Consider the following 10452-nt stretch of genomic DNA (forward strand, 5'->3'; position numbering starts at 1 on the left):
GGATCACGGTCTTCGACAGAAGAGGTGAGCCTTGTTTTGAAAGCTCTTCAGCTACAACAAGAACAGATCGCGCAACAAAACCAACTGGTGACGTCGCTTATCAACTCTCTAAACGCTGAGAATCCGGCGACTAATTTTGTAGAACCCGATGCGTTCGACGGCATGTCTTCAAGCCCAGAAATGTGGCTTGAATTCTATGAATTTGCCGCTGGGAAGGACAAACGGCACTCTAATGAGGACAAGATTACTAACATGCGTAGTTATTTAAGAGGTGTTGCTTGGAAGTGGTACGATCTGCACATTATTGAAGGTGTTGGCAACTCTTGGAACCAGTGGAAGGAAAAACTCTTGACGACATTCCGAAGCAGCCCAGTGCAAAGATGGGATGCCTCGCTTAATTTCAAATTCAAGCAGAGCTCCCCCGTCGACTATTTTTTTTGAAAAACATCGCCTTTTAAAGCTGGCCGAGCCTGTGCTTCCTCCTTCTGGCGTAGTAGCACTAATATTGCACGAAATGCGCGCGGAATTCCTGAAGCTAGTGCAAGTACGATCACCTAAAACTATGGACGGGCTCCTGGAGTGCCTTCACGACATAGGCAGTAGGCATAGACCCATAGGCAGTAGAGAGAACTTGGGTTGGCGTGCTCCCAAAGGTCGAGCGAATAACGTCGGCAACGACCCTGTCCCCCTACTTTCAGACGCTCAAGAGTCTCCGACGATAAAAAACTAATAAAAAAGGGTGATCAGTCCGACCCGATGACCACAACTGAGACTGTTTACTTAACTTGCTCTAGCCTACTTCACATTACTGTCAAAGTGGGAAACAGACATATGATTGCTTTGGTTGACAGCGGTGCTTCTGTGTCTATAATAAATGCCAAGCTGGTAGATGCAAGTCACCTGCATAGTGAAAGAGTACTACGTGTGCAAGGGTACGATGGAAAAGTGACAATGCATAATCAGTGGGCCTCAGTAAACATCGAGTTCCAAGGTCGTAAAATAAAGAGTGAAGTACTGGTGATAGAGGAGGTGACGTACGACTTTCTGCTTTCCAGAGCAGATATAAAGAAACTAAAAATCAACGTATACTGCGACGACGCGGTTTTAGTGGAATGACTATCAAGGGAAAAGACACAGCAGGATAGAAAAGATAACCTGCGAATTGCCAACTGCGCGGAGGATATTGCAACGACCTACCCTGAACTGGTATGCATAGGAAGCTATCCTCAAGCGATGAAGTCGCACAAGGTGCATTTAGAACTAGCTAACAAGACCGTCATCCGAAAATCACCTCATAACATGTCAAGAGAACGCAAGATATGGTTGAAGAAAAAATTGCAGGAGATGCTAGACGCCGATATAATCCGGCCTTCGGTGTCACCCTTCGCCTCTCCCATAGCTATTGCGCCGAAGGAAGATGGAACTTTCAGACTGTGCACAGATTACAGGGTTCTTAATGGCCAGGCAGAATTTATACCATTTCCCATGCCGAAGATAGCCACGATTGTAGATGAGACAGTTGGTTGCCGGAGTTTTTCAAGCATTGACTTGTGCGAAGGTTTCTGGCAGATCCCACTAACCGAAGAAACACAAATGTACACTGCTTTTATCACGCCCTTCGATCTGTACGAGTATAACCGGCTTCTTTTCGGCTGGAAAAACTCGCCAGCGTGGTTCCAGAAGATTATGAACGAAGTCCTGAAGCCTTTCCTAGGTTTCTTTTGTAACGTGTACATAGACGATAATATAGTCTTCACCAAAACAGAGGCTGAGCATCAGGAACACCTGTCTCTGGTATTAAATGCCTTGAGCTTGGCGCACCTCAAGGTTAATTTTAAGAAAAGTACATTCTTTCAAAGAAAAGTTATGTTTCTTGGAAGAGGTTTTGATGGGACTACCAAAAGCACGAAAGAGAAGTCCGTCGAGAGGATATGCCAACTGTTCAAACCTCATGACGCCTACTCATTGCGTGTGTTTTTGGGATTAGCGGTACATTTGAGACCTTTTATAAAAGACTTTGCCTTAAAAACAAGATGCCTCACGTTCCTAACCCCGAAGAAGTTCCATTTGAGTGGGATGAGGAATGTGAGAGAGTCTACCGTGATCTGGTGCACAACATCTCTGCTGACCCTGTTCTACGCATACCAGGATTGACTTTACCCTATGAACTGAATACTAACGCCTGACATTATGGAACAGGTGCAGTCTTGTACCAGAAGTGTCCAGAAGCATATGGCCGAGAAAAGCGACATGTAGTAGGCTACTACAGCTACACCCTCAAGCCACCTGAAGTCAACTACACCACTACTGAAAAGGAAGCTCTTGCTGTCCTTAAAGCAATTCAGTACTTCCGTACGTACCTAGAAGGTGCCAAGATTACTTTGTTCACGGATCACCAGGTACTCACTCATTTCTCGAATATGACTCAATGTAAGGGACGTATCGCCAGATGGGTTAACTACTTGCAGCAGTTTGATTTCACCATCCCCCACTGACCTGGACCCCTTTTGACTGATGCAGATGCATTGTCTAGACAGATGATACATGCCAACAAAGAACAATTGGAAGAAATTAATGAAGTAAAAACCTGAGAAGGCACTGAACTTAATTTTTGTGGAAGGTCGCTATCAAGTCCCGTCAACGCTGGTTTCCAGGGTGCTTTATTTGTACCACGATAGCCCAGAACCTGGTGGACACGACGGATTTTGGCGCACCTACAACAAGCTAGACAAGAGATTTACGTGGCCTCACATGAAAGAAGACGTTCGTTCATGCCACATTTGTCAAGTCACCAAAGTGAAATATAAGCAGCCTACGGACACCATGATAATACCTTGCCACAGGAACGTGCCTTTTGAAGTTATGCACCTGGCTTTTGCCGAGCTAAATAAGAAACGACAAGGAATCCGAAAAACGAAAGCTTTTTTTCTAGCCATAGAGGAGTGCACCAGGATGGTCGCGGTACGGGCAGGAAAAGAAGATGCGAATAGTGTCATCGCCTTCCTCCAACGGGATATGTTTAGGACAACCAGGACTGACGTATGTGACAACGGTCCAGCGTTCAAGAGTGAAAAACTAGCAAGGTGGGCTCGAGACCACAATATATCAGTAAAATTCTGTGCGCCAAACCATCCCACGGCGAATGGGCTTGCAGAGCGTGCTATACGAGATGTGAAACATTACATCAGGATGTGCGATAGTTTCTGTGGTTGATGGAAATGCTCTTTAGAAGCAGCTGTAAGACATCACAATCGCTCCTACACCAGTGGCTTGGGATGCAGCCCGCAGTTCGCTTCTTCAGGAGAGACCCCTACTCTTCAGGCGGACCGTGAACTGGGGCTGTTAGAAAATCTCAAGATCGTGGAGGAGAGGAAACAAAAATCGCAGGAGGAAAGGTACCGTAAACGAATGAAAAAAAAATTATGACAAGAGACATTGCTCAGATATCCCGGACATTCAAGTCACCGACCTCATTCTAGTTAGGAAAGGAGTAATAGAATCCAGTGCCAAATTTTATGGTCCTTACTCCGTGACAAAGACAGCCACTCAGAAAGGAATATTGAAGACTGTGTCGTAAATTGGTGAGCGGGGCTCATTTGAATGCGCTTCGATTGGAAACGTTTTCAAGTATTACCCCAGGAGGGGTTAGCAAAGGGAACCCCAGGAGGGGTTAGCAAAAGAAAACGCGATTTCATGACATCTGAGTAGAAATCAAGAAAAAGAAATGGGCATGGGCAGGGCATGTAATGAGGAGGGAAGATAATCGATGGTCATTAAGGGTTACCGACAGGATTCCAAGGGAAGCGTAGCAGGGGGTGGCAGAAAGTTAGGTGGGCGGATGAGATTAAGAAGTTTGCAGGGACAACATGGCCACAATTAGCACGTGACCGAGGTAGTTGGAGAAGTCCTTTGCCTTGCAGTGGGGATAGCCAGGCTGATGATGGTTGAAGTGGTATGAGCCTTCGAATAGAAGATGAAGAAGCGCGGGAACCGGGGGACAGTACACGAGAAGAAGGAAATGAGAATAAAATGTAGACGAGATGGACGCCAGTTCCACAGCAATGTTTTAAGTCTACTGTGTCCTTTAAGTAGGAACGCTACAATGGTGATCAAGATGTCTTCGTTTCGACCTCCACCAAAGGTCGTATGTCCGGCTCCCAGCAAAGGTCACAGGTTTAAGTCCCTTAACTGTGCCTTGAACAACTTATCAGCAAATGCCATGGGTTCGACTTCCATCAATTTTGGTGCCAATCAGTATTGAGGCCCTAGTTCCTTAATTAACTTCATCTTAATTAACATGAAGGGTAGTGGGTTCGAGTGCCACTAATGGCTGTGGCTTCGACTCCCATCAAATTTTGTGCGATTGAATTTTGGGGCCCAAATGCGTTAATTAGCCCGGCTTAATTATTTATCCTCTAAGTAACTTCGCACCAATTAACAGCAAAGTTCGTGGGTTCGGATGTATTATTTATCTCTATCTTAATTTACTGTGCCTTAGTCATGTTCGTCTTAATTAAAACGAATGGTCGTGTGTTCGATTCCCACCAATGGTCCTGGGTTTTGGTGTCTCTTGATGCTGGGAGAAAACATTGATGCCATAACACCGGACATCGGATTTTACAACCCTTGAGCTATCTAAGAATTTCGCCTTGATAAAAAAATTTACAGCCACGTTAGCTTATGCTAAAGAGGATGAAGGCGAAAGAAAGCCCAGTGCGCTCTCAAGTATATAATTAAATCACTTGACATTGTCATTCGAATGCGTTGTTACTTCCTATTGTTTTCTCCAACCAAAAGTCGTGAGTTCGAGTGACAACTCTATCTTAATTCACTGTGCCTAAATAACTTCGCTTTAATTAACACCAACGAGCGTGGCAGATTCCCACCCATGGTCGTAGGTTCTATCATCAGTGGTGGCATCATGAATTTCGATGCCATTGAATTTTGGCAAAGTGAATTTTAGTGCCTGACTACTTTAATTTAGCCTTTACATCAAAGGCCGTGGGTTCGACTTCCACAAGAGGTCGAGTGTTCGAGTGCCTTAATTAACTTCGATTTAGTTAACAGCCAAGGGCGTGGATTCGACTGCCACTAATTGTCGCGGGTTTTTGTGTCACGTTTTGGTGGCGCATAATTCTGGTGCCATTTGGTGGCACACAGTTTTGGTGCCGTAACTCCGGACATAGGATTTCTTGACCCATGAGCCATATAAGGCTTTCGCCTCATAAATGTGGCTTAAGTTCTTTTCCTGATAAAAAAAAATCTTGTAATCGCGTAGTCTGAGCTTTAGCAGAGTGGCAGATTGATGCCCTTCTACTAAAGCCGGAAACCACTGTGACACCTTATTGGCCGTTCAAACCCTTTCCGCTGAGCATGTTGCTGTAGTGCAGCGACAGGCCTCTCTCGGCGCAGCGGCGCGCGTGACCTCTGCGAAAGCACACGCGTGTGAAACCATGGCCGCTTTTGCCCTGCTAGTGTGGCTTCAGCTTGCGCAAAATGCCACTGAATGTTCGCTAAAGCATTGTGCTCTATCCATGCTCGAAAAGTTGGAACGGTGGACCGAAGTCGTGTGGAGTAGTTGGCGCAAACATTGACATATTAAGGAATGGAACGATACTGTGTGGCCACGTTCACGGACCCCACCTACATAAGCGCTTCCTGTTTTGCCGGCTCTTCATGATGCATGACTTTCCTCGTGAATAAAATGGAAATTATTCAACCGCCAGCGTTGTACGCCTAACGTCCAAAGAACAAATTTCAACCACGGGACGCCGAAAAAAGTGAGTTGCACTCGTTATACAGATATACAAGGAGTAGCGCCGCTTTCTGCCAGAGTAAGTTTCTCGCTCGTTGTCTACACGCATTGACGTCAACAGACAGGCAAACTTACCGCCCACATATTACGAACGTATCTAGAATGAGTGAAAGGGCGCACTCTTGAAACCAATCCGGCAAAGCATGGGCACGGTGACTCCACCGACAGCACACGAATGGTCGAAGCTGGGCGTTTCCTGCAGTCCGTAGTGTGACTGAATGACCAGCGATAATACGCCCTTGATATACGCTATTAACAAGTGCAGAAGATCCACCTTCCAAGTCTTGTACGCAGCAAAAACAAATATGTCGTAATTGAATACGCCCGCGGCCGATTAGGCATATAAATAAAAAGGATAGTCGCCGCTCCGAAAAACGTTACTGGATCACAAACACGACAAGCCGCCTCTTCGAATTGCTTGCCCAATAAAGAACGAAAAGCAAAACGCACTAATCTTTATTTACTTTGTAAGCGGAAAACTTGTATAGCTTGCACTACATTTCGTGGCACAGTTGCAGTAGACGCTCCGTATAAACTGCTAGTGTAGTTTCCACAAGGGTCAATGAGCGCTAGAAGCGGTTACATGTGCACTGGAGTTGTGTCCGAGTCTTAGTGTCGTCCACCCAGTCACTGTCTACAACACCCGTCGTAACAGAGGTTCGCTCAGCCCAACCGGCGTCATGCACGTTCACTGTAAACACGGAGACAACGAAGACAGCTGAGGCAAGCAATGAGCGCGCCGCCACGTGATCAAACGTGGCGGGGTCAACGAGACCGTCGTGAAAGGGCTATATCGCAAATATTCAAAGAAGTTTTATGGTCAGAAGAAAAGCACTGAAACACCCTGCTGTGGCGCATGCGTGAGAGTAAATTGTTGAATCGGCCTTTGCGCTCGGGTAGAATCGGAAATATAGTACAGTGTTTGCGAGGTATATGCATCACAATGTACACAATAGCTTCATCTCGCAAATGAAGTAACAGAAGTTCTACCGAAGGTTTGGCTTTGCGCGAGAAGCATAACATAAAAACTGGCGCTTCAGTGAAAGCGGTCCACAACCTTCCGAAGTTCTCGCATTCAATGTCACAAAATGTCTTAAAGGACAGCCGGAACGTCAGAAAAGCCACATGTGTGGCAAATAGAGGTATGCAGCAGCTGAATGAGAAGCTCAATTTCCCCAAACTTTACCTGAATATAAATAGTGAATTTTTATTCACTATCGTTCAGTAAGCATTACCTAGGGTACAATGCCCGAAGAGAACTGTTTTGAAAACTGGCATAAAGCAACATTCAGGAGGGCAAGGTTAACTGCAGGACCACAAAAAAACGGGCTACATAGGCGCTGAGTATTAACTATTGGTTAATTATAGTTTGTTCTGGTGCTTGTTGTTTCCGAAATTCGTTTTTGTGATGTGGGCGATATTCTACGCATAAATTATTGCACGTGACATTAAATTTCAGCTGAAAGTCTGCGCCTTTCCTGCTTTTTATCCACGTGTTGCGTTCTCTTGCATTCTTCAGCTGCAGAATGAAAAAGAAAATGAGCAGCTTGCCAAAGAGGAAGGTAATTTCAAGTGGAACGTATCAGGTGTATGAATTGACAGCCATTTGATAAAAAAAGATAAGAACTCACAAGCATCAAAGTCAAGCGATTAAAAGATGAACAACGAAAAAGTCAACAACAGTGAAGGTAAATGTGAAAATAGTATGAAGCAAAGGTTGGCAGATAAGGAGCCAAAAAATTAAACAAAAGCGACCTCTCAAAATGTCTAGTCCTCATGTCATCTAACAGAACCTATGTTGTATTGATACATGCGAATCCTCGTTTTGATGCTATACCTGTGCAGTACAATTCCCTAATTTCAAGCGCTTGCTGCTTCAGGCACTTGCATATTGTGAAGGGAGGCAAAGAACAGCTGAACAGCCCCATGTGTTTCAATAGAAAGACAAGCTACTACCTGTTGATCCTTTTCACGGGGTTTAAATGGGCCAACAACCCGTCATTACAAACATCTGCAATTTTGTCCTCCGCGTGTTTCCTTTCGCAATGAAGAGACAACACAGTCGAGTGCGGCACACCCTATGTGGTGAGATGTGATCAGCCAGTTCAGAAGCAGCGAGGCGGTGAACCCTTGGCAGGTTTATTGCCAACCAAGCAATGTCTTTTGTCCTACTGTTGTATTAAATTAGGTAAGAATAATCGTAATAATTGGAAGAACAAAAACCAGCTTGTAACTTCATAGGAACGTGGCGAAAGGCATATATAAAGAAATGAATTGCTCCTTTTTCTTCATAAATTCGAGAAAAAAATTTAGTAGTACTGAGCATGCCTCTTCCCCACCGCCCTCAATTGATCGTGAGTTACTATATTCAATAGCGGTATATGTTGCTGCCGTCTGTTGGGGCCTACTCCATTTCAAGTAGTCTCTGAGAAAGCTTAATGCACAGGCCTTCTTGAAGCATTACGTGTATCGTGGAAACGGAAAAAGCTGAAAGTTTCCTCAAAGTATGTCAAGCGTTCTAGCTTTTCACTCGGATCCCGCAAGTGTTAGCCTTCACCTTAGGCGCAGCTTTCATTGCTGGTTACGAAGAACACTGTTCCTATTTTAGCGACCATTTGCCAGTATAGAGCACGCTACTAAGTTGGGCACACTTTCACTGGTAAATGTTTCGCACAGCATAAACATCTGGTGCCCGGACATTCAAATCCCACGCATATCGACGATAGAACGACGACCATGACAAGACGACGTGGAATGATGATTACCACATGACAACAACGAGATGATGACACTCCGCACGAACAACCCTCAACAGACCATGGTAGAATGGCCACGGTGGCACGACAACGCCTGTATGACGAGCACGCGGTGACGACGATGCAATTGCGAATATGAAAATAACGATGGAAAAGCGATGACGTTATGATGACGGCGGCGCGATAATAGTGACAAAATGAAGGCCTAAAAACAACACAGTGACGATCGATGACAGAGTAAAGACGGGGAAACGATGACAACGCCACAGTCACGAAGGAATACTGACAATGAAATGAAAGCGCCAACATGATGACGACAGAATGATGATGACGTCTTGGTGACGAAGGAGTCAGCATCGCCATCATCAGCCTGGTTATGCCCACTGGAGGGCAAAGGCCTCTCCCATGCCTCTCCAACTACCCCGGTCATGTGCTAATTGTGGCCATGTTGTCCCTGCAAACTTCTTAATCTCATCCGCCCACCGTACTTTCTGCCCCCCTCTGCTACGCTTCCCTTCCCTTGGAATCCATTCCGTAACTGTTAATGATCATCGGTTATCTTCCCTCCTCATTACGTGTCCTGCCCATGCCCATTTATTTTTCTTGATTTCAGCGAAGATATCATTAGCTCGCGTTTGTTCCCTCTCCCAATCGACGAAGGAGTGCTTGAGTTGGAACTTGAGTCCACGCTGATGTACACTACCGAACGCATCGGGCTACCTCTCTTTCCACTATGTGCAGTGTTGGTCTTCAGATTTATATAGAATTAGTACGTGCCAACTGCGCAAGACAGCAGCCTGCAGCCGGTACCCCAAAGTGAGGGAAAGAGAGAAGGAAAGCTTCACTTTAGTATGACAGGTGTGGCTGCTGGATTGGAAACCCTCATATGAAGCAATATATTTATGAAACAAAAAATATCAGGAGCTACCCTTGAAAATGTTCTCATTATGAAAATACATCCTGGGTGACTATTTAAAGACTTCGTTTTAAACTGCGTATTCTAGTGTAGCAGCTATAGTTCGGTCATCTTTTCCCAAGCACAAGCACTAAACACAAACTTTTTCAGTGACCCATACCTTCAAGCGCTTTGGGAGAGTCGTCGCATGTATGCCATCATAACTAAAAGCGAAAAGCAATCTGAACTTACTGATGCCAATCCAAGCAGGCGAAGAATTCTCGTCTCCTCTAACAATATATTCCTACGCGAGTTTCGTGCCGACGCCATTACAACTATGAAGGCTCATATTAAAAGTTGTGCAGCCGTACAGGTAAGCCAAACAAAATTTCGGCTTGTTGAAGGCATGATTTCACGAAATTCTCAACCACAGTTTATGTAACATGCATATAAAACAATCGCACTGTCTTTAAGAAAAGCACTTACGGCAGCCGGAATATGAGGCAGGAGATTCAGGATAAGGAACTGCAGAAAATCTAATACATGTACTGATTACTCGTCAGGAGATTATTGTGCGTCATATATTTCCGCCCCTTTTATCCATCATTCGCAGCGTCTGCCAAGTGCGTGGATAATTGGAGAAATTTCTTGTATGACTTTCAATACATGAAACTAATTCAAAGAGAAAGCATCGAACTCTAACCTTCGAAATGGCTGCACTGTCCTAAGCAGCTGCAGCCGAATAATGTCTCATGACATTGTTACAAAACGCGAGACATTCATTCAGAAGGCTCGGCGTGAAAGCAGTGGATGGGAAGAGGCGGCCAGACAGAAAAAACAAAGTCTTCCTCTTCCTTCCCTTCTGCTTCGCACGTACGAACACGGGATTACAATGCACCTCGCTTAGACTAAGCCCGCTGGGCGAGTCAGGTGGCTTCGCGCTGTGTGTATTGCTTGAGCCTGGCAACAGGCGTTATACTAGTTCG

At 45.2% G+C, this 10452-nt stretch overlaps 1 long non-coding RNA gene across 1 annotated transcript in view; it reads right to left on the reverse strand.

Moving 5' to 3' along the window:
- LOC142574208 (uncharacterized) overlaps nucleotides 1–10185 on the reverse strand; it is a 43225-nt gene extending 33040 nt beyond the window's left edge. The window contains exon 1 of the long non-coding RNA XR_012826452.1: nucleotides 9953–10185. This is a non-coding gene — a long non-coding RNA (uncharacterized LOC142574208). The remainder of the gene's footprint in view (nucleotides 1–9952) is intronic.
- Between the last annotated feature and the right edge of the window lie 267 nt (nucleotides 10186–10452).

The sequence above is a fragment of the Dermacentor variabilis genome, chromosome 3 (genome assembly GCF_050947875.1).
Source record: "Dermacentor variabilis isolate Ectoservices chromosome 3, ASM5094787v1, whole genome shotgun sequence".
NCBI classification, from domain to species: Eukaryota; Metazoa; Arthropoda; class Arachnida; order Ixodida; family Ixodidae; genus Dermacentor; species Dermacentor variabilis.